The following is a 23,751-nucleotide window of genomic DNA, read 5'->3' as shown; positions in this document are numbered from 1 at the left end:
TTTTAGTTCAGTAATTCAAATGTGATGCAAAATTATGCTAGTCTATTTCTACCTAGACTTGGCCACACAAGCTTAGTCTGTAAGGACTCTGGAAATTGAGATAGAATATTGCTGGGTTGTAGCATAACTTACTACTGGCTCTGACAAAAGGAAGAGTGATGTCTAATTACACAGTCATCAGGTAAATACTCCTCAGCAACACCTAATTTCTCCTTAAGAGTTAATGTGGGCTTATTTTTATATAATAGATTGTCCAGCCAGGTTTGAAGTCTCTAGCTGGTGACAGGGCAGGACCATAACATGTTCTTTAACAACCTTTGCATCTTCTTGGGGACGATGGCGAAGTCCTGTTGCAGCTCATTGCCCTGCAGGTCAGGAGCCATACGCAATGGCCATTCTCAGAACTGTAACTGTGCTTTCATTTATTTTTTTCCTTCCTCCTCCCCATCTTTCTGTGTGCTGTTGCAGAGCCTGTCTGAGTCCTCAACAGGCAGCTCTGTGGGCTGTCTACCATAAGGCAGCAGTGGGAGTAAGGAAGGTCTTGAGCTAGGAGGCTCTTGATCTTTTAAGGCCAATCCTAGGTTATTGTGGGTTTTTTAAGGTAGGAGTGTGTGTGTGAAGACAGGAAAGATTCTTATTCCCATTAGATTAGGGTGAAACGTCCTTAAGTTTCATTCCTCTCTTTTTGTGTATGTGTCTGTGTGTAAATAAGCCTTTTGATTCTGCACAAACCAAGAAATATATGGTCACTCTTTTTTTTTTTTTTTTTCCCAGTATAAGCATGAATAATGGTGGAGAAAATGAATGCACGGGTCAGATCAGCTGAGTGGGAAGTATTGGTCTTTTGCAGTTATGCTTCTGACAATAGCTACTTTCTAAAGAACTTGGAAAGTTTTTCTGTGAAGATTTTTAATATGTAGGAGACAGATATGGTAATTTGTATTCAAGAAACATTCTTTAAATCAAAACATTTGGCTTTTATATCCACAAGCATGTGCATGGGGGGGTCCTGTTTTAAAGGACTGAGCATCCTTTGTAATTAAGGGATAATGGTGTATTTTCTTGAAAGCTGAAGACGAATTAAATTAAATAGGTGTATATATTGAGAGGAGGATTTCAGAAGTTCTTTTTAGAAGATCTGGAAGAAAAGAAGCAGTGAGTTACTGTTTAGTTGAGAATTTAGATGATTTTGGATTAACCTGGGTTCTTTTCTTATGCTTGCTCCTGAAGAGGAACCGCATTGACTCAGTTACATGCTGTATGCTTGTAAATTTTACCATGGAGGCAAGCTAAACATGGAGAGACAAGAGTAAATGCCTGCATTTATAGCTTGCTGTCTAAATACGACTGGTCTGTGGGGAGTTGCTGATGATCCCTTCTTTGCCACACACGGATTCCTCAGCGCCATGGCCTCGACTGAAGTGAGCAGCTCTGCAACAACTGACTCATCGCTCCTGTTGCACCTGCACAAGCTTTTCTACCTCTTTGAAGTGCTTTAGCATTCATGCGAAGTTACTGAACTGTGATGAATCACAAATATTTTAAGTAATCCTTCTGTCATCCCACTTGGGTCAAGTACACCTTTCCTAAACAATAGCTTGTTTTTCTATCTAATAATACCTTTTATGTTTTCAGTCAGGAAACTAAAAACCTGAGAAACAAAATGGTGTGCTCAAGCTTACTTTAGCAGGCGTTCTGCAGCCCCACTTCTCATTTTCACCTCAGTGCTTAACGATGTGATGAGATTAAAAAGCTCACCAGTCCTGTTAATGCGGTAACGTGGGCAGGCCGTACAGTGTGACACGTGGGGCTTTGGATGCCAACTCTGTCCCCTCCCTGGGTATTTACCAGTTGACAGCCAGTGTCCACCGAGGGCCGCGTCTGACTCAGTATTGCTCATTTGGTCAGATGATAGTTACAGAAACTGCCCAGGAACTCCATGACCCTTCTTCATAAGAGGCCTGTGCTGCTCCAGGATCTTGCTGTCATCACACCAACATGAGCCTGCCAAGCACGTCATTTGATTTACTGTTCTCATTTTGTGTGTGGACTTAAGTAACTGGGAAACGAAAGATTAGATGAGAGAGTGGCTATGCAAACAATGTTGGAAATGGAAGAAAAACTTACAGATTGTTAGAACAGCTATAGATTTTTTTTTTTTTTTTTTTTAGCTTCGGATATTCACAGAATAGTCAACTGGTCCAAAGAAGCGATTCTCCTGCTATATTTAGCCTTGATGTGGCCTCACCTTGAGTACCATGTACAGTTCTGGGCTCCACAGTATAAATAGGATATAAAGGTACTTGAAAGTGCCCAGAGGAAGGCAACAAAGCTGGTAAAATGGCTGGAAGGCTTGTCCTGGGAGGACACTTGGGTTGTCTAGCCTGCAGAAGAGAAGGCTGAGAGGAGACCTCACTGCTCTCTGTAACATCCTGAGGAGGGGAAGACCGGAGAGAGGTGTTGGTCTTTGCTTCCTGGTCACCGAAGGCAGGACATGTGGGAATGGCACAAAGCTTTGGATTATATATAGGGAACAATTTCTTTACTGTGAGGATGGTCAGATGCTGAAATGGGCTTCCTAGAAATGGTTGATGTCCCATGCCTGTCGGTGTTCAAGAGGCATTTGGACAATGTCCTCAATAATGTACTTCTGGTTAGCCCTGAAGTGGTCAGGCACTTGGGCTAGATGATCTTTGAAGGTCCCTTCCAATTGAACTGTTCTATTTATTTGAAAAATTCGGAAATGCAAAGGATGGTAATAAATGCTGTGTTTCACTGGGACTGGAAATAGGCCTTGTACAATGAAATGGAAATGTTAACTGAAATCATACATGGAAGACAGCATCAGGTTTAATTCTTCATTGCTTAATGTTTCCAACGTTTGTAAGCCAAATCTTTGGAATGGATTTATGCAGGTGAAATGTTCTGTTAGGTGTGGAGAGCAAGAAGGGCTTCTGTTCCAGAAGTCAGGTCATCCTCCCACCCTCTTAATTTTTACCTTGGTACACTTAGAAACAGCAACAGTCTATTGCTTGTATGGATGGGGTTTGTGTCTTTTCCCCTTCCCTTCTCCAGTAGCTTGTAAATTGTTGTCTGATTCAAGCCAAGTCAGCAGAACAATAGAAGTCCCAAAGATACAAAGTGCAGACAAGTTTGGGGAAAGTAGGAAACTAGATGGAGCAGAAACTGCAATGGGAAGACTTGAATGTGAGCCTTAACATCTGAAAACTTACAGTAGGGATTCAGGTCAGTATGCCTTAACCCTGCTGCTCACAGAGAAGATGTTTGCTTTGCTGGATTACATAGATGTATGAGAAATGGAATCTCTCACTTCTTTAAGAAATAAAGAAATCTCTCACTCCTTTAAGATGTGAAAAGCCTGAAGGCCAAAACTTCTGCAAAAAGCAGATTGCCATCTCACAACTTACCTGAATTGTACCCTGAAATGTGTAGGATGTGATTTTTTTCTCTTTTTCTCTCTCTATTTTATTTTATTATTTTATTTTTTGTTCACAGAGCCTCACTGCCAGACTAGTTTTAAAGGGGCTTCCAGTTAAGTGAGATTCAGGCTTCTCTAAAATTGTCATCAATGTTCAAATAAAAATATTTGGGAGCACTTACTTTAAACATAAGCTTCAAGACTTTAATTAAAGTTCTATTCATTTTCAGGCAGTTCTGTGCTGGTCAGTCAGTGAAAGAGCAGAACTGGGGAGTGATACTGCTGATGAAGGAGACTTAACAGAAACCTGAAAAAAACTTTTCTGTGGGTCCATATGGAATAGCGGTGTCCAGATGGTAGACAAATACAGATGAAGAGTTATAAAAACTTGCTTTGTTGGGAAGCTCAACTAAAAAGTATATTATTTCTGCTTAGTAAAGATGGATTACAAATTATTTTTATGTGCTTGATAAGGAATCTGTTGGAACTTAAACACCTTACAGCATGAACACCTTGCTGCTTAGTTTTTGCTTTAATTGTGAAGTCCACAGGTTAAAATGTAGTGTCCTGCAGGGCTGTGGAAGGGACGTATAAACTTCCCTGAACATGATGGTTAAGGAAAATGGGATGTTAATTGTTTCCAAATGCTGGCTTGCTTATTAGAATTTATTACTCATCTCCAACTGGGGAAGCCATGTAAATTCAGATGGCAAGTGGCTAACCAGGCATCAGTTCTGGTGGTCATGTGGTAACTTCTGCCATGACTTTCTTCAGACCTCATTTTGTGGATTGCTTTTTCCTTCTGATTCATAGTTAGCCAAGGGTCTGACCAGGCTGTGTCTTTTCCAGCTGGAACTGGGAGAAAGAACTGGGGAGTTTTGTTATTCAGTAACATCATTGCTTACTTCTGATACCTGTTCCTAGATGAAATGAATGAGTGCTGTAACTTGACATCTTTAATATTATTTACTTATTTATTTGAAGTAATTACCTCCCTTCCCAAGCTTAGCATAACTTCCCTCTTCAACTTGAGGAAAGCACACTCCAAGATTGTGAAGTGTCTCTCTGTTCCAACAGTTTAATTTATTAAGCACCTTTTTTAGTGATGCTGTTCTTTTCTAAGCCCATGTGGCATCAAGGCTGTTGTAAAGTACATCCACAGATTGAATTACAGTTGTCATTTCTGGCTGTGTTTTAGCCCACTCCAAACTTGACTGCCATTTTTGCTCCAGTCTCTGAGGTTTTGTTCTCTTCTGCCCTAAGTGTTTAAATTCTCACATGTCTGTTTCATTTATAGTTTTTAAAATCAGATTTATTTTCTAAGTCCTTTTTTGAGAAGGAATGTGTGGGAATGTGTTTATAAACCATAAAAATGTTAGTCCTTTGGGAATCACATGATTTTGCAGTCTGTGTTTCCTACCTACTGATATCTTTAACTAGGCCATGTTTTCCTTTCCTTCCTTATTTTCCTCTCTGGGGGAACACTGTTTGGGGTGAACTTTCTTTCTTTAGGATTCCGAATCCCAGTTAGAGTTCCAAGAGTGGGGTTATTCGTCTTCCACAGACATTAATTCTGAGTTACTGCTTCTGCAGTCATCCTGAATATTATATGCCTCTTCTTGGTTTGTGGGTTAATGTTAATTTAATGCAATTATTTTCAGCTGCTGTCTTTTCCCTTTAAATCCTCTGCTCTGCTAAGCTAATGAAATGCAGCTATTGTGGTGTATGCTGCTGTTCCTCTTACTCAAGGTACTCGTAATGTGGAATACAATAACAAAGATTTTCCTGTCAGCAGTACATGATGGTTCGTAAAGGCCTGCGAGATTTTTTTCCTCCTCTAAATACTTCTTTTGGCTTACTATTTTGCCACTTCCTTCCATTTGGAATTTTCTTTGCTTGTGTGTTGTGGTTTAAAAAAAATAAAAATAAATCTCAAATATCTTCAAGTGAATTGCTGATGGTATAGAGGGAAGGAGAGTAAAAGCCACTGGTCTGCTGGTTCACCTTTCCCACCAATGCAGATGTGTCCTGAGTGTCTTCTAGCTTTTAAGAAACAGATGTCTGGGATAGTGGAAGTTATGCTGGTTCTTTAATATATGGCACCTGGATGGTGTGTTTTGGGATACCTGGGCTGGTAGAGCTACTGGTGGCTTCTTGCAACAAGAATTATTGCACTCTTGGGGCTGGACTGCTCTCCAGATGAACTAAAAATGCCCACCTACGTGAGAAGGTGCAGGATTCAGCTTGAAGTCAGCAAGATGACTTCACTGCTGTATCATGTAGGAGGAGAGGATTCACTGCAAGGGAGGCAACATATGTTTAAACTTAAATATCGTATAATTAGCCAAACTGGCAAAGGAAACTGTGAAAAACATAAGGAATATGTATTTAGTCTGTTTTGTGATGTTTGAAGAGTTCCCCAGTGCAAGACCCCCCTACTCTAAGACTAATATTTTAAAACCCTTCCTGCCACTGTCATGGATACATTCATCTCTTTCAGGAATAGCTGCAGCCTCGCTTGCTCCATGTCTTCCTCAGGTGTGTTGATACACCTGTTGTGGTGGGGAATAAGCTCAGTCAGGGAACGGATCCAGGTTAAAAATAAGATGTTTGTTTTTCTTTAGGCGCTTTTTTTTTTTTTTTCTGCTCACTTGAGACTTGGACCAGCTCCCTGTCCCACAAATAGTTTGCCTGACGTGACTGAGGGGCTATACAGGAGGAGGGAATAAAGCAGGAGAGGTGGGGGGAAAAGAGGACAGAGACTGAAAACACGGACTCTGGGAGCAACGTCTCCCCAAATAGACCTTGTGAGGAGATCGTGGCTGTCAATATGGATACGGCAAACTAGTGAATGAGAGCAACATGCCACTCTTCCAGCTGTACATATTTTTAAAGAATACTGACAGGTTGAACTGTGGGTACTCTTCATTATTTAAGTGAAATGATGGTTTTATTCTTGGCATGGCAGATCCCAGTAAAATCAGCCCCTCTCTTTCACTAAGCTATGAGTCAAGCCTATAAGCTGTTGCTCGCCAAGCATGTGGAGAGGCAGTCGCTGCCCTGAAGATTTCAGCCTGATTGTGTAAGCTCGTACAGAGATGGAGAGAAGCGGCAGCACCAAGAAGGAAAGCAGCATGGCCAAGCTGATAAAGTGGGTCAGAAGCTGTGTCAGGCCAGGCCTTCTGCATCTGCCTGGCTTCCTACTCCCAGTCTGGTTATACTGCCAAGCTCTTCGGCTTTCTGCAGTAATCCCCTTCATCTTCTAGATCTGGACCTGTAACTGCTGACATGTGGGAGAGGAGGGGGAAGTAAAAAGGGTTGGTATTAATAAACTTCTCTGTGTAGACTATGGCATCTTGAAATTCGCTCGTTCTGGATGTGACATCAATTTGTGTAAAAATCACAGGCATGCATGTGTTCTGGCTGATGGTGCCAGCAATAGCTACTTGCTCTGAGCATGTGTGTGAGATCTCAGCATGAAAAGCCTTCAGCAGGGTGATCCTTTACATATGCTGACTGAGGGCACTTGCATGGCATGGCAGGCAATGCTGACTTAAGAATTGCTAGCCTAGTTCAAATACTGAAATACTTACTCTCAGTGCAAACTATGACGTGTGCATGTTACAAACTTTTTGTAATGTAGCCAGACTTACGAACAGTCATTTGTATGTCTTGTGGTGAAAGTGTTGCTTCCATACTAGATTTTTATGCTTGTTTGCGCCTTCCTGTTCTTTATGCAGATAAAAAAAAAAAAAAAAAAAAAAAAGATAATTATCTGAAACCTCTCAAACTCATTTTGTTTTTGTATGGTTGCAGTGAAACCACTGATGCCTCTTACTCTGTCCGTGTGTGAGGTGTCATGAGGATGCAGTTCTGTCTGATCAGCTTTATGCTGGAACTTCATGCTTCCTTGCGAGAGGGACGCTTATGTGGCTTGAAAGTTTTGCACAGTGACTGTGAAGTGTTGAAGAGCTGCAAAAAGGGCTTTGCAAAAGTCTGGGGGAAGAATTTTCATTTGAAGGTTTGTGTATAGGATGACCTCCGATAGCCCTGCACCACCTTATTCTTTGGAGTAATGACACTGCACATGAATCACGTTTTCATATGGGTCTAATTTATTTACTAACTGCACTACTGTCATGTGTCAGAAAAAGTATATTATTTCTGAGGTTACTCACAGAAAGCTGGCACAGTGAAGTGTTTTATGGGGGGAAAAAATACAACACCCTGTACAGTTGCCAAAAGTGTATCTGCTGTCCTTTTCACTTGGAGTACCACCAAACTGGAGAAAAAATCAGTCTCCTATCAAGTAAAGAAAACAAACAAACAATGTCTTATTTTGTCTTATATTTGTAGGTGAGGAGAAAAATAAATTTGAGGGCTTGCATGGGTTGAGAATTTATTTTGGGGAAAAAGCACATTTATTAAGAAAATAATAACTAATTTGTATGAAGCCCATCTGCGACAGCAGTGTTTTTACATTGCCAAAATAACTCTTGGCTAGTATACTCACAAACTTTTTATAAAGAGATGTGACATGTTGGTCTTCTAGTAATGAATGTGCTCTGAAGTCTTGAGAGCTTGGCTTAAAAAAAAAAAAACAAAAACAACAACAACAAAAAAAAAAACACAAAAAACACCAACAACAAAACTGCTCATTTTTTTTTTTTTCTCTAACTGCATTACTGTTTCTCTCATTTTAAACAGGAGGTACTGAATTCCTTCATTGCCTGCATTCATCCGGTAGGTCTCCTGAATAGCCGTGATGATTATTCTAACCATCCTGCAGAGCAGGGTAGCTCTGGTCTATCTTCCTCTTATTACATCAGCATCAGCTGCAAGTTCTTACAGCGGCTCTCTATTAACTTTATGTTCTAAGTGTCAAGTCCCTGCAGCTTTATTTCCTTATCCTCAGCTCTTTTCAGATTACTTAATTCATCCTTCATGCTTCTCTTCCCTGTGCTAATAGTGATTCCAAATTTGTCTTTTTTGCCTCATCTTGACTTTGGCTTTCTCTGTGCTACTTCTGCTTCTGAAGTGCCTTACCAATAGTCTGCTCTGAAACACTTGCCCAAGTGTCAGCCACCTTGTAGCAAGAACACTGGCTCAGATGTGCAAACAGGAAGCAATCAAATGCAAAGGTATCAAAATATTCATCTTTCATCTTGGGGTTCTCACTGCATCTTCTCTATCCCCTTTTGTCAGTTAGATCTTCAGTTTCTTACAGAAGATGACATTTTCTTGTTTAACTTAGTTTCACTCAGTGATAACACTGAGCACTTTTACAAGTACTTGATAAATAGAAAATCAAATAATTTATATAAATATATAAAATAATTGATCATAGAATTATATGGGTTGGGAGGGACCTTAAAGATCTTCTAATTCCAGCCCCCCTACCATTGGGGTTGGATAGATACCTACATAATACTCTGTTTTTACAAAAATCACATCCTTGTTCTTTACAAATCCCAACTTTTTTCCCCACTGCAAAGGAGTGTTTACACAATGCAATCTACCATCTGAAAACTACTTTGAATTTTTGAATCAGACACTTAAGTAGATTTAGTACAGTTCTGGGTTGTGTTTTTTTTTTTGTCATCTTTTTTTTTTTTTTTTAAATGGTTATTACATTGAGGTTAAAGATATTATCAGTCCTGTGCTGTTTGGATGGTACTGTATCTTACCTTACGTAGCCTGTTAAAACTGTGAAGCCATCTGTTCTCGGTCCCTTCAGGGTAGTTGCTGCTGGGGTGACTTGGGGAAAATGGACTCCACAATGAGTAAAATTGTATATTGTATTCTCCTAACTCCCTCTCTCAGGGGAGCTGTCTGATCTCCCTGCCCTTATCTCACAAATGCTAGGGCATTTCTGCTGCTTTCTAATTGATCTGCTATTGCTGTCTGCCTTCTTGTTCTGCTGGAGCCTGGGTCAGTGCTCATTGTGAAAAGCCTGTTGGGAGGAAGGTCAGTCTGCGCTGAGCTGGCAACTCAGGACACTACAACTACAACCAAGTTACATGGCAAGTGAATGTGCTCCAAGCTTAATCTGGAAGCTTCACATCAGGAAAGAGGGTCTGGTTAGTTATTGTAGAGGGAATAATAGTTCTCAAGGTTCAAAAGTCCCTCTTGATGTGACCAAAGTACTCACGAATACTTCATTCTGTGCAGCGAATGCTTCTGGCTACTCCTGTTACGCATTATACTGCACACATCCCATTAGCTGGATGAGCTACTCATCTCTGTTTCGCTACAGTTTATTCAGTCATTTCAGATTTATGATGGAAAAAATAAGTTTGGTTTCTCTGGGGTATCACCTTGTTTGTGTTCAGTTAAATGGCATATTTTTATCCTCATTTCACCCCAGATTTAGTTTCTGGTTATGCTTAATAGGCACGGAGTGAACGCACTTCACATTGTGTTTATATTGCTTGAACAATTTTGTGGAGAGTGAGTTGTATTTTTCTGACCTTTCCAATCTGAAGTCATCGCCATGAGAACAATAGGGTTTGACCCTTGTATGTCACGTGAGAATGTCCTAGTCTTTGATGCTTTATCCTAAAATTGGGTAAATTTGTATTTCAGCTCCATTCAATTACTGATCCTATATTTAAGCTTTTGTATGCTTCTGGTGCATGTGATTACCTACTAGTTTTTTCTCTCAATGTAGTAACTAATGCTGTCTGGTATTGCTATCTAAGGTGGATATCATGAGAATAAATACATCAGGTTGTGAGATTTAGTTCTGTAGTAATGGCCCACAGAAGAGGTTAGTGGGAAAGAGATTGAGTGCGTTCAGTTAAAATGATCAGGAATTCTGGAATACCTGCAAACAGTAAAGAATTCTTTAGGTAATGAAGCTGTAACAAAAAGTCAGCTATGTAGCTACAGAATATTTTACTGATATTCAGAAGACATTCAGGCAATTATTTGAAATTATAAATACCTTATATCTATTATTACAGGCTTGTATACATAAAAAAATGTATCCTAATATTTGAGAGACCTAGTGTGACATATCAAGTAAATAACAAAGCAGTGAGGAGGCATTTCAGAATGCATTAAAGCTGGAGAGAGTTTTATTTAAATGAGCTGATACTTAATAGAATATTACTCTTTGTTCTAGATTACAAATCTCTGCTATTTAAATATTTTTCTGTGGAGGTGGGTGATAGGAGTGGGAGGAGATGCATTTCTGGTTTCATCTGTAGCCTTGAATTAACTATGAAAAAGGGTGGGTTCTTAATTTAACTAATTTAAGCTAAAATCTCAGTGAAAACAGTTCATAGTCTTCTGCACAAGCTAACAGGTTAGGTTTCAAGTTGTAGAAGAATCTGATTTACCTTTGCATGCTGGCTTGTATGCATTATGCAACCTCTTTTAGTTTTATATTTATTTTACTTTCATTAGTTGACAATATTAGGAATGTGTGTGGCGTTTGTTGTGATTGTTGTTCTCATCCCCATCAAGACCAAGATGTCAAATACCAACTTGCCATACACTAGTTCCTGCACTTTCGTGGTTGGGTCTCCTTGCCTTCCCCTCCAAATCTGGCTGCTGACCTATTCCCCTGGGCCACCACCCTCCAGGATGTTGATGCGTAGGTTGGATGAGGTGATTGTTGGACTGCATGAAAGACCTGACCTACAGAACAGTTTCTATAGCTTTGCTGTGGAGTAGCAGCTGTCAGGTGAAAAGGCAATGTTAGGAAGAACTGCATCTCCAGATCTCGTTGTGTACTACTAAATGTTCTGAACTGGAAGGCAGAGTCCTTCTGTGATTTCACAAAGGAGTTTGTGGGCTGGTGCCTGACTCTCAAGCATGGTCATCTTGGTGAAGGGTTTTACACATGCAGCCTTTATAGATGTGAGGAAGCTTTGCCCACAGAATAATCAGCCTACTTCTTATGTCCTCAAGGAACCTCCTGCAAGATACCATCTTGTCACAAGGAAAGCTGGAAAACTGCTTCTGAAGGAGGAGCGTTTCAATCAACTGAAGTGAAGACATATGTGAAATTAAACAATGCAAAATCTAATCCTTCTGTAGACGACCAATCTTCGCATTAGTAAATAAGATTAGCTGTTTTATGTGAAATCTGCCCTTCAGATTTAAGAGACCATAAAACTGATAAATCTGGTTGAGACCAAGTTGGAAACTGTTTTTTGCTACAAGCTCAAAAATGAAGATTTGATTTCTAGTAGGTGGGTAACATTTAACCTCAGATCAAGGTGATCTGAATTCTGTTATTTGAGGGTAGGTAAGTGAGAAATCGATGTGTCATAGTCTGAGGTCTGCAGCAAATCATCAGTGATCTCCATCTATTATGCTACATATAAGGTTATTCAGCTTCTTTGAAAAAGTGACCTTTAGTGTATGCAGAGGGCTTGTCACCATACTAGCACTTGGAAAAAATAATCTGTATTAAGGTTCACTTTGGAAATGGAACTTTTAAAATTACACAGTAGTTCTATGCAAGAGCTTTTAAGTGCAACTTAAGTGGGTTTAGCTCATTTAGTTCCTTGGTGAAGTACATTAAATCAAATTAAAAGCATTTACATTTTAACCGAATGGCTCTAAAAAATTAATGTAATTTTATTAATCTGCTTTTAGTAACATTTATATGAATTTACTTTCACTATTTTCTTGTAGGCAAATTGAGACATTCAAATGAGCTGTAGAAGAGAGTAGCTAGTTCAGTGTAAATTCAAGGATAGTATTCCTTGTGCATTACCATGATCATGTTGACTAGCTCCCTCTGCTAACTTATATTACCCAGTTCAGTCCTCTGAGTCTCAGATCCTTTATTTATAAATTAATGATACTGATTTTAACATCTTCAAGAAGAGACTAAGAGCCCTCTATGTGAGAAATGGTAAATAACATCTTTGTGATGGTACTTGGTTAGCATCCAAATTGAAATATAAAATTTGTCTTTGGCTTTGTTCATTAATGCAAGGATGACAAAGGAGCTGGGGAAAATCAATGATTTTCAGGAACTTTGCTCATTAATATAGCTTTTTTTTTTTAATGAAATTGTGATGAAGACAATCAAACTGCAGATTTAATGTATGTGGAATTCAGGCATCTACATCTGGCCTAGTTTATTAATGTAATCTTAAAATGTGCTTTGTGTTTTTTTTTTTTTAACACATAATTTTACATGAGTAAAGTATACTCACATTAATCAAGAGGTGGTAAATACTTTTTCCCCCTTAGAGAATTGGAGACAAAATGTGAGAGAAACCTTGCTTTGACTGACCAGAACCTAGTAGTGTAGAAGTTAGTTTACAAAATGGCAGCAGCAGATTTGGACCTTTCAAAAGACACTACTTTTGCTTCATTGTTCAAGGCTTGATGTAAATCCAGTGACGTGGGGTACTTGGGAATAGTAAATGTTGTTATGCACAAACAAGAATGAATGGCTTGAAAGTTTCCTCAGAAATTACTCACGTTGGAATTACAGCATGAGGGCTGTATAATGTTGCAGCATACAGACAGTGATTGTAAGGGCTCCCTCTGGATATGCAGCATGATGATTTCTGGCATGTATTTTTCCAGAATGTGGCAACATCTAGCAGTGGGCAGTTGTAGCATCTGATGATTTGAATTGCCAAGCAATGCCTTTACTCTCAAATCCATAATAAACCAACCTTTTCCTCTCCCACCCACAGCCCCATTGAGAAGTGAAACATACTGAGTTGCAAAAAGTATGTCAAATATGCATTTAAATGCCTTGCTTTTCTGACGTTTCATTTGATATGTGCTATATGTGACTTTGAAGCATAATAGCACGTTGTCTAACTCCATCAGTTTAGGACAGTGTTTGATCTCAACTGAACAGATGTATTGTTTTACTGTTAAGCAAAAGACATTTGAAATAGGAGAACTGTTTTTATACGTTTTAAAAAGCAAATCAGGATATAGCCATGATATACTTTTTTCTTTTGGATTTACAGAAGTAAGACAACAAATAAGTATTATGCCCTCAACCCTAAGCTGAATGCTTAAGGGACAGTAGTTTTGGTAGTAATGCTGTGCCCCTCAAAAGCCAGTTATTTTTTTTTTATCTACCGAGTGTGTATAATAAGGTTTTCAAGGTTTCTTTTAAGTTTTTATTTAGTTTTATTTCTAAGTTATCAACAGCTTTGAAAACTGAGATCCTGAAAAAATATACATGCTTTAATGACAGTATTGTAAGAGTAACTATTGATGATGTTCATGAAACGTCTAGATGGTGCTCTTGAAAGGAAAGGACTCACGGCTTCACTTACTAAAATCACGTTCCTGTGGATATAGCAAAGGTGAGGGAGAATGGGAGAATTCTAAAAAGCATACTTTACAAATTCTATAGCAAATACTGGTTTGTGCCAATAGCCTTCGTTGTCTTCTGGCAAGTCTTTTGAGGCACAAGGTTTCAAATCATGAGGCATTTGCTACGGATACAGGTAACTCAGTGATATGTAGTTCAAGTACAAATAGATCCAAAATGCTCTGTACTTAGCAATTCAGAAAATGCTAGCTAAAACTGGCTCTGTGCAGATCGTTAGCTGATATCAACTAGAAGTGAGATCTGTTGGGTACCTCCAAAGTGAGAATTTTGCCCTAAGATTGTTTTTAAAATCAACCTTCCTTTTGCTCCCCCCCACTGTTGCACCTACCCCCTCCCCCCCCCCCCTTGTTTTTTTCTTAAATAACTCTACATTTTGAGATAACAACTTGTCTGGTATCCCTTGTGTATGGTTCCTGGCTATACACAGTTAGGTAAGAACATGAGCAAAATGTAAATTCTTTGGTAACGACACAAGATACTACTTCATCACAATTGCTATTTAATTTTTGCAAAAGAACCTCCCACGCTGAATGTTCTTTGAGTTATTTGGGGTAGATTTTTCATGAATAAAATTCTTAGTCATCTTCAGAATCTATGCAATATCTTAAAGAAATAAAGACTTTGCACATTTCAGTAGTTAGTTGGTCTCCTTTTGTATCTTTCTTGATTCCTGTACTGTTTGCTGTGTGTGTGAGAAGCTGCTCTTACAGCTGCAGCAGAAGACTTGAATTAAGGAGTTGAGTGCTGAAATCTTTCCTCCTGGAAACCAAAGGCAAAGAGTTTTTCTCTGTATTTTATACTTTAAACTCTGCCAGTCACTTTCTGCATGACCTCGGTGAAAGTCTTATCAGCAGAGTTCATGCTGATAATCTGCACCAGGATCTACCAGGGCAGGAATGCATTGTGGGCTGCCACTTTGCAACGTTGCATGCAAGTAAACGGTATGTTGGGCAGTTAATGTATTCCTTCTCCTATGTGGTAGGACTCTTCAGGATGCATGAGGTCCTTCATGTTTCATCAAAATGTAGGGAGACTGCCAAATAAAAAGATATGTTTATCTCAGCTCTAGGTCTGTGCCCTGAACCTCCGTGCCTCACCTATTCAGTTTGCACTGGTTTCTATCGTGAATGGGCTTGGGTCAGTAGTTTTGTGGGAGGGATGCTAAGCAAATCAGCCCTGAAATTGTTGCAGTGAGCATAAGCCCATGGACAAATCGCAGAATTTGGTTGTACCTAGGCAATGATTCATATTTGCATGCCTAAGAGTATATGTCAGTAACACGTAAACTGGCAAGTTCCAGAACTTCCCAGAAAATCTATTGAGATTTGGAGGTCACAAAGTTAGCAGTGATACCATCTCCTGGGGCTTTATTGCAAATATCAACTCCTGATGTTATTCTAAAAGCCTGAGCTCATGAAGCTAAATGACTGCATTAAAAAAACAACATTTGTTCACAGAGGTAATAACTCTTGTTAGTCTAATTGTTATGGAACCGGACTAGGTAAGCAATTTGAGTTGCAAAAATTGTTTTCAGTCATGAAGTGCAAGCAGCAGATTTCAAAGCTAAATTCAAGTTAGCGAATATATCTTTGAACTTGCATAGGTATGTGTCTGACAGGAAAGGATAGTTAGCTGCAGAGTAAAGGGCACAATGATAAAGCAAAAGAGGAAAGAAGGCTGTCATCTGTGGGAAGGAATGAGTCAACAGAAGGTCTGTAAAACACGGAGATGTACTTTATAATGTGCAGTAAAACTATTATTTCTGAAGCTCATTTTTTTTGGAATCTCATTAATTTGTTATGTATTCCGACTATGAGCCGAGGCTTGTTTTTGGAAGGTTGTTGGTGTTTTGTTTCTTTTAATCTCCGCAGATAAATGGTTGTTTCTTTTAGATTTCTTTTTAATTGGTTACCCATGTGAGTTTGCTCAGGTACAAAGCAGTATGCATCTAGCTATATTTCATTTTGAATTGTCACGTAAAACCATTTAACAAAACAATATACATCTTATTCTTTTAAAGCAACAGGATTTAAACAGTCATGGTCATAGTGAAGATGATGCATTCAAGCTGAGGAAAATAGTTTTTCATTCCAATTTAGGTACTGAGGATAGCAAACTGAATATGTTCCTTTATAATCCACCTATCCCAGCAGAGTGGAAAGGAAAATCTGGAAAGCGCACACTGTCATGCACAAATAATTTGAAAAGGGCCTGCAGGGTAGCTAGCAAGAATTATTTTGAAGACTGCTGCAACTGAGATGCTTGCTCATTTCGACTTTGCTGCATTTGTTCTTTAGTTAAGCCTCAGGAAAACTTGTAGAGGTCCACTGAACTTGGAAGCTATGCCTTAATACTTTGTAAAGCCTTATGCCTTAATACTTTGTAAAGTCTATTATGTACTGAATGTGTTAATGTTGCTGTCTTCTATTGCATGAGTACATCATTCTGCATGTCAGAGCGATACAAAGAGCTGGAGCACTGTTAGGGCTTCAGTGTTTTTATTATTATTATTTTTTCCAAGTGGTGCAGATGAGAAAAATATTGATGTTAACTAGACTCACAAATCTTTTCAGTGGAGGGAAAAAACAAAAACTAGCTTCATGGCTTCTTATTTGGGTACTGCTGACATGGTAGTTAGCTCTGGTTCTTGGGTCCAGGCTTTGGCTAGTGGCTTTGGTGCTGCGGTGTGTGTGGGGAACCAACCTGTTCTTTAGTTCCCTCTCAGGCTTGGGGGCAAGTGGAAGGGAACAGGAGATGCTTTCATATTTGGGGTGGAGTGGCAGCATCTTCAGCTATCAGGAGACATGAAGCTCAGGATCCAGGTCAGCACTGTGAAGGAGAGCAGAGCACACCGGTTAGGAGAGGATGGCAGGCCAAGGGAGAAATGCTGTGTGCAAGGTTGAAAGCCAATGCCTTCTTATCCCAGGCTGTCTGGCCTTTAGGTTGTTGTCTTCTAGGCTGCTATGCCATGCCATTGTGGTTTGCTTTTTTCCTTTTTTTTCCTCCTTCCCTGAGATGGCTTTTACACAAAGGGATGTGTGCTGTATTTAGGCTTTTTCCTATTGCAGGGTCTGTTTTCTGAGCTCACTCTTATATCACTGAGCTTATTGAGTGGTATGGCTGTGACACATGCATGGGGTATTTAATTACATCATGAAATCCAGTTTTATTTTGAAAATGGTGTGTTCCTGCTTAGAAACCTGCATGTGGCTTAGTCTTATTGCTAAGAGGAATATCAAGGCCATTCTGTCCTCCTTATGGAATATAAGTGAACTAATATGAACTATGCTTGCTTCCAAGAGTTGAGAATGGAACTGAGCAAGCTGAGGGAATAGATGTTCAAATAGAGCTGGAGTGACTTGAATGTGAATTTTCTTTTTGATTAAAACCTCGGTCACTCAAGTTTAAAATTATCTTTGCTTTGAAGTGAGGTATCTGTTTATGATGTAACTAGGAATTGTTATTACAGCTAATGAATGTTATTTTAATATTGGGTGGAGTTGTAAAAGCCATTAACTTTTTTTTTTTTCAAATGACAGAAAGGAAATCCTCTTTTCATGATATGAAAAGCCAATTACAATGTTATCAGGAAAAGCTTTAACTAAAAGTATTAAAGGGCTGTGCTCACATAATGAGGGCATTATCAAATGAATTCCCTATGCACAGATTTATAGGGTGATGTATCTTAGCTGGAATTATCTTTAAAACTACTACTTAATCTTAAGTTCTTTATAGTGGATTAGTTCTGATTTTTATTTTCCATGTCAAGAGAACTATGAAAACAGTTCAGTAAGCTTTATTTTTATGCTTTGACTTTAGGAGAAAAACTATTATTTTTTTTTTTGTGACTCACTAAAAAGTTGAGCTAATGGAGAGGGTGCTGTTGTCAGATCTACCCATATCCTTTGAAAATAAGCATATGAATAAAGATAATTTCTGACAAAAGTTCTAATTCTTAAATGCTGAAGTTGTGGAGTTCCTCTTTAAATTATGAAGAGGTTGGGTAGGGCTGGGACTGTACGTTTTTCAGATTGAGGTATGTTACAGTTTTATTTTAATGGTATAGGATGGCAGAGACAAATTAATTGCTGTTGTGGCATAGAAGCATGTAGGAGTTTGAAGAATTACGGAGTTTATGCTGTGATGAACTGGAGTGATGAAGTACAGATAACAGGCCACAGCTGTGGCCACAAATTTGTCCTCTCCAATTTGATGCTGAAAGTATTGCATTATAATTGCTCTTCTGGGATTACCATGTGGAAAGTCTGATGAATAAAAACAGATCTGAAGTGGAGAAGCTAGAAGCGTGTGCTGCTGCAAATGCTTACTGGGGCTTCGTTGCTGCAAAAGCAAGGTGAAGTAAGGTCCCTGCTTTCCTAGCTGGGACCAGTGCTCAGGAGCTGGCTGCTCTTCGGGTACTTTCACTGATTTTTACATCTCGCCATTTTCTTAGAGTTAGGGCTCTCAGTTGCTCCTTCCTCATACAGCCAGCATGGCTCAGGGGAAGATGAGAGTTGTGGTCCTTTCCACTTACACCACCTGTGGGTGTGTTAGCCAAATTCCTGATGTGGAATCCATCAAGAGCTAGGTTTATAGGGAGGTGCGGGCTGTCTGCCCTGCCACCACAACCATACTCTACACCGATGGGAGCTGCCTTAGTCCTGCCCCCTCACTTGCACTGTGCCTGTGGTGAGTGGTTTCCAAGAGCTAACCCGGTAACAAGAAAGCCTTCCACTCCTTTCTGCTGCTTACTGTTCTGCCAGTAGGCTTCCCTGAACTGGGTGGTGGTGAGTCAAAACGGCAGAGGGGACAGACTGCAGCAGTACAGCTCTGCAGTTTCATCTGCTGCAGAAACTCATTCTGAATCTGCCTTGTGTGAGTAACGGGTCAGAACGGGTGAGCAGGATGCAAAGTGAGGTCTTGAGGTGACTGTTCAAAGCATCCCCTTTACTTAATTTCAGAAGAACACTTGCAAAATTTTTCGTTAGTGTTTAGGGAAAAAGGCGCCCTGTCCTCAGCTCTATTTAGGTTAATGATGCTGCATAATTTTGGTAAGAGCTAAGGGTTAGCTTCAGTATGTGTAAGACTTAAGTGAAACTAAGGACTACCGTTCAACGTGGTGTTATAACAAAGTTTTGAATGGTTGTTGCTTGCACATTTGCTTCCTAACTTCAAAAGAATGAGATGAAAGAGGGAACAAACTGTGTAGATGAGCTATTCCATGACCTGTGCTTCTGTCCATTTGTGCACGTGCATGTATATAGATACATATATACTGGATAATACACAACATATTGTCATACAACGTCTAAAAATGCCTTCATAGAAGCATAATACTAGTGTAGACTGGGTAAAAGTCTGTCACTCTCAGCCTAGGTATCATGATACCCTGTTGATTGGCTCACATAACTGGCAGGCAAAACCTTATCACGTTTTTACTGAGACTACGTCTGAAAAGAAATTGAATTAAATGCTTAAAACATTTAGGTGATCTTCCAGAATTGTCACTCTCATAAGATTTTACTTTTACACCTTTTTTATTTTTCCCTCGTGAGGAACACAAGATGTGGTCTCTTCATTTTCCTTTGCTCTCCTTGGCACTTTTACATTGCTTCAAACAGCCACACAACTATATGTTATTGGCCACAATGTTCCAAAAAACATTGAAAACAAAGAAATAAATGAAAAAACAAAGAAATAAATGAAAAACCTCTAGGCCCACAGACCTGTGGTTTGAGTCGATTAGCAGACAAGCAGTTGCTGAGAGTGCAGATTGTCCAAGAGCATGAAAATGAACTGGGGTTGACTGGTTGAAGTTGTCGTGGCTGTCTTGTGGTTGCCAGGGTCCTATAAAGTTGTCTGGGGCATTGAGTTTTCTTTAAGGTTATAAAAACAAGGGCGAGCTGTGGCCAAGTGAGGGCTGTAAGTAAGCTTCTCTTCTCTCTCTGTCAGGCAGAGAGGCTGGAACTAAAGACCCTGAGTGATAAAAGGGAGGGACTGTGCAAGGTTTTTCTCCCCCCCAGATGCTCTTGATCAATCAGTGCAGTTCCCTCCTGGCTTGCAACAACCTGGGCGTTGTGCTAGAGCTAGGAGTTTCCTGAATGCCTAGAGAAAAGTCTGACCCACTTTGGAATGTAGGACAAACATCTGCTGGGATGGGATGCCACTGAAAGAATGGCTTCCCTCTTTCTGCACTGGGGCTGTAATCCAGATTTTCATCCCAGTGAAACAATCTGCACTGGGAAGGTGTTTGAAGCAGATATTGCAATGTAAGGCACACAGTCGTTCCTTGATGTGAGGATTTATGCATGCACAACTTGGCATCAGTCATCTCTGACCTTTTCAGAGGACTGTTCCTTCTTTCTTGTCAGTACTGTAATATCTTCCAAATGCATTTGGCATTTCAGTGGGTTGATAGATGACCAACTGATGTCTATGTACAGTAGCAGAAGCTGTGTTACATTTGGGATGTAGTATTTTATTATCTGCGTTAGCCTACTTTTGCAACTTTCAAACTGGAATTCCAAGTTTGCAATTTTCAAACTGGAATTGAAAATTATTAATAAGCGGTTTTGAGAGAGGAAGTAAGATTGATAGCTATTCTAATATTTGGTATATAAGGCTTTCATGATAAATTGTTTTCTTCTGATTTCTCTGTTCCAGATTACTTTCATAATCTTGAAAAGCAAAAACTAATAAATCAAAGTGGGTTAGAGATCAGGCACGTGGTTTTATTTTAATAGGGGATAAAGCTGAAATCTCAGTGTACATTGTTCACCACTTGTTCTCTGGGGCGTATGAATCAGTCCCTTCATTACTGATTTCGGTGTTACTCTTGGTGCTTATGCTCATGTGCAAAGTTAATATGTTAGGAAAAAAGCCTTTTGTGGCAATGTGAAGTTTCAGCTTCAGAGTACATTTGCTTGCTTGATTTATATCTGTCAGCAGGAAGGGGATTTTGAGAAAAGGCACAGTAAGCCTGCAAGCTAGAGAATGAGGTATGATTTTCATGGTTGTGCCTTATGCATAAGGGACATTTTTTCCCAAAGGATTCAGGGTAAGATGTGCTCTGGGGACTGTTTGCTATGTGTTTAGGGAGGAAGGCAGCACGAAAAGCCTTTCTCCTAGGCTCTTCTCAGTGCTCCTGGTTAGTCTTTGGGCTGGTGTGCCCAGAAGAGGCTCAGATCAGAACCTGGTAGAGGGAGAGTCATGAATAAGGGAATTAGGCACTTTGAAACCCATCCCATCATCCCTCTTGCTGCTGTATCTACACAGTAGTTGAAAGAGGCTGCTAAATGAAGAAACCAGCTTTCCTTTTGAACTTTTAACCTTCGTGAAAGCTTCAGTAATTGGCTTCTGCAGAGCATAGATTGTTTGAATCTGACATTTACAAAAAATACAGGAAGAATGAAATATCCATGTGCACTTCTGAAATTCCCAAATTGCCCGTGAAGATCTTGCTTCTATGTGCTCTAAAAGCTTCAGAACTGCAGAGAGACTGGCGAGGGGTGAAGTGTCCCTGCTGCCTCTCAGCCCCTGAACAGTGCCAGGATGTGGTCGGGCTGAAATGAGAGTGCAGCAGCTGGTAGAAAAGCTCCACCTGAGGAAAAATGGTCCGTGTGTATGGATGTAATTTTGAGAGGGAGGAAGAAGGTTTGAGGAATGGGTCACGTCAAGGGAAATAAAGGACTTCCAGGAGAGAAAAGGAAAGAAAACAAAAAGACTGCCAAAGATGAGAGGGATGAATTGTACTGCCTAGGCTAAAGGTGAGCATTATGCTCGAATTTTTCCTGTGAATGATTGTCATGTTTAATGATAAATAAATAAATAAATAAGCAAAGGTTTCTATGCTTTTGTCCATGTTGAAGAGAACGCAGTGAAACTCCTGACAGTTGCTGCTCGTTTCTAAGAGTTGATCGTGCGAAACTTTTAGGTACTAAAAGCAAGGAAAGAACATTAGAGTAAGCAGGGATTAGACTTTAGTGGGTTTTAAAGCTGTCATCACCTCGTTGTACAAAAGCAAAAATAGTGTCTTAAATACAAATGACTTCTGGCCTCTGACTTTTAATAGATGTGTTGTAAGTTAATAATAATAATAAAAAAAAATTAAAAAAAAATGCAGATCCAGGTTAAATCATGCTTTAGCTGACATTTAATCTAAAATGAAAGCTATTTTCAAGCATATAATTCCTAGGTTTCTCATCTATATAAAAGCATAATACCTTTTTGCAAACTTGGGAATGGAAATTTCAAGGGGTGCAGCCCAGCAGTGGAGACCTGCAGCCCTTCCTTCCCATGTACAAGCTAATAGCCATGTGTACATCTCTGCACGCATAGCTGTGCAATGGGAAAACGTGCTCAGCAAGGCTTTGTAGCTCTCGGCTGCTGTTAGAAACTGCATGGTTGAGTTTTCTCAACGGAAAGCAGCAATGCATATCGTGGTTAACTTGGCTGGGGGCATGCAAAACTACCTTGCCTTGTTCTTCCTTTTTAGATAGTCTTTTTTCTTAAATAAGGATGGCTAATGAAGCAGAATAAAGAGTGGTGAATTTATGAAAGGAACTCTTAAAATCAGGCAGCTCCTTAGTTTCCCAACAGTACTTCAGCTTGATTTGTTAGAATGCAAGAAACCTTGAATGCTTTCCCCATAATCTTGCACCCTGAGAAAACTGGGATCCTTTGTAGCTGTGAGATTTTTCGTCTTGATGTCATGTTATGTGTCTTCAAAGCAAGGGGCCAGTGTTTCCTGTCATGTGCCCATCTCTTAACATCTGTATTTCCACTTGAGCAATTAAACGGCTAAAAGCAAAAGAGGGTGTCACCAGTAGCCACGCATTAATTCACTGTGTAAATCTGCAGAAATTATTTGGGGCCAGTAAGAGGTAACTGTCACAGGACAGCGGTCTCTTCCTGTCATGTGTATGTAATGAAAATAAGGCAGTTGCCAGGAATGGCTGAGCTGAAGAGCCAGATGACAAGTTTTTTTTCTCAGTTGAGGACAGATTAAACTTTCAGAGCTCTAAAACCAAAGCATATGGTGTTTTGCAAAGTCCCCTGTGCTAAATGGTGAAAGCCTGAAGATAAGGAAGAAGGCAGTAAGGAGCCTAGTGGTTGTTGCTTGCTGGGCTGTTTTGGAGTATTTGCATTTTGATTGGCTCTGCAGACATTTGTGTGTATGCCTCAGGGATTCTTCAGGTGACAAAAAAGAGCTTTTCATGTAAAGAAAATTAGTAATGAGACTTCGGGCTTGCTCCCTACAGCAAGTTCTGTGCTTTCTGTCTTGTCTCAAATGAATATAGTGGTGATGCTTTTATTTTGCCTGAAAAAAAAATAGTCTCCCTTGCTAATTTGTTTTATATTATTCTACCTAGAAATATATTTTTCATTTTATGCTGGTAATGAAACTTTTTAATTTGGCAGAGTGAGAATTCGAAGGCATTGGCCAATAAATATAGCCACAAAATGGTTTACCCCTTTTTGTCCCAGCACAAAAGCTGGTATTCTTGTGAGCAGCCTGGTGTGAAGGGTAACTGCAGCATTGTGCTCTGAGATGCTGAGAAGCACAGATTGCATCTTCAGAGTCTGTCAGAAACATCTTTCACTTCTACATCTTTAAAAAAATATATATTATTACTTATTTGTATGACAGGTGTCATATTCAAATTGTCTAGTAGCAAGAAATAGGGATGTAAGCCAGTCTGTTCCCCTTGGACCTTGAGGGCTGGCGAGGTTAAAATGCAGAAAGAACCAGGCAAGTAGTCAGTCCAAACACATGAATAAATAAAGCAGCTGCCTGTTCTGGGTGATCAGTCAGTCTGATTTAGATACACACCCCTGTAGCCTCCAAATGCCTCACAACTTCTCTAAGGAAGTGTAGTGCCCCATTTTATAGTTGTGGGTTGGTGGAGGCACAGAGGGCCAAAGGGCAAGTACGTGGCCACACACACAGCCTTTGAATAAAAGACAATTAAACACAAGTGTT

At 39.7% G+C, this 23,751-nt stretch overlaps 1 protein-coding gene across 8 annotated transcripts in view; it reads left to right on the top strand.

Moving 5' to 3' along the window:
* The window catches only part of ELMO1 (engulfment and cell motility 1), a 322,098-nt gene that overhangs the window by 11,003 nt on the left and 287,344 nt on the right, over window positions 1-23,751 (top strand). Inside the window, exons 1-3 of one of the 8 annotated variants that reach the window (XM_082753920.1) lie at window positions 6,506-6,756; window positions 7,256-7,460; window positions 8,147-8,182. The exons of 5 other annotated variants lie outside the window; for them this stretch is intronic. The gene's annotated coding sequence lies outside the window, so the exon portion shown is untranslated. Of the gene's footprint in view, window positions 1-6,505; window positions 6,757-7,255; window positions 7,461-7,781; window positions 8,183-23,751 lie in introns of those variants that run through there. 2 more of the 8 variants (XM_082753919.1, XM_082753918.1) reach the window with 2 other exon arrangements.

This window comes from Aythya marila (genome assembly GCF_965140915.1).
Source record: "Aythya marila genome assembly, chromosome: 2".
NCBI lineage: Eukaryota > Metazoa > Chordata > Aves > Anseriformes > Anatidae > Aythya > Aythya marila.
The sequence above is the reverse complement of the archived record's forward strand: the minus strand, read 5'-3'. Positions and strand labels throughout refer to the sequence as shown.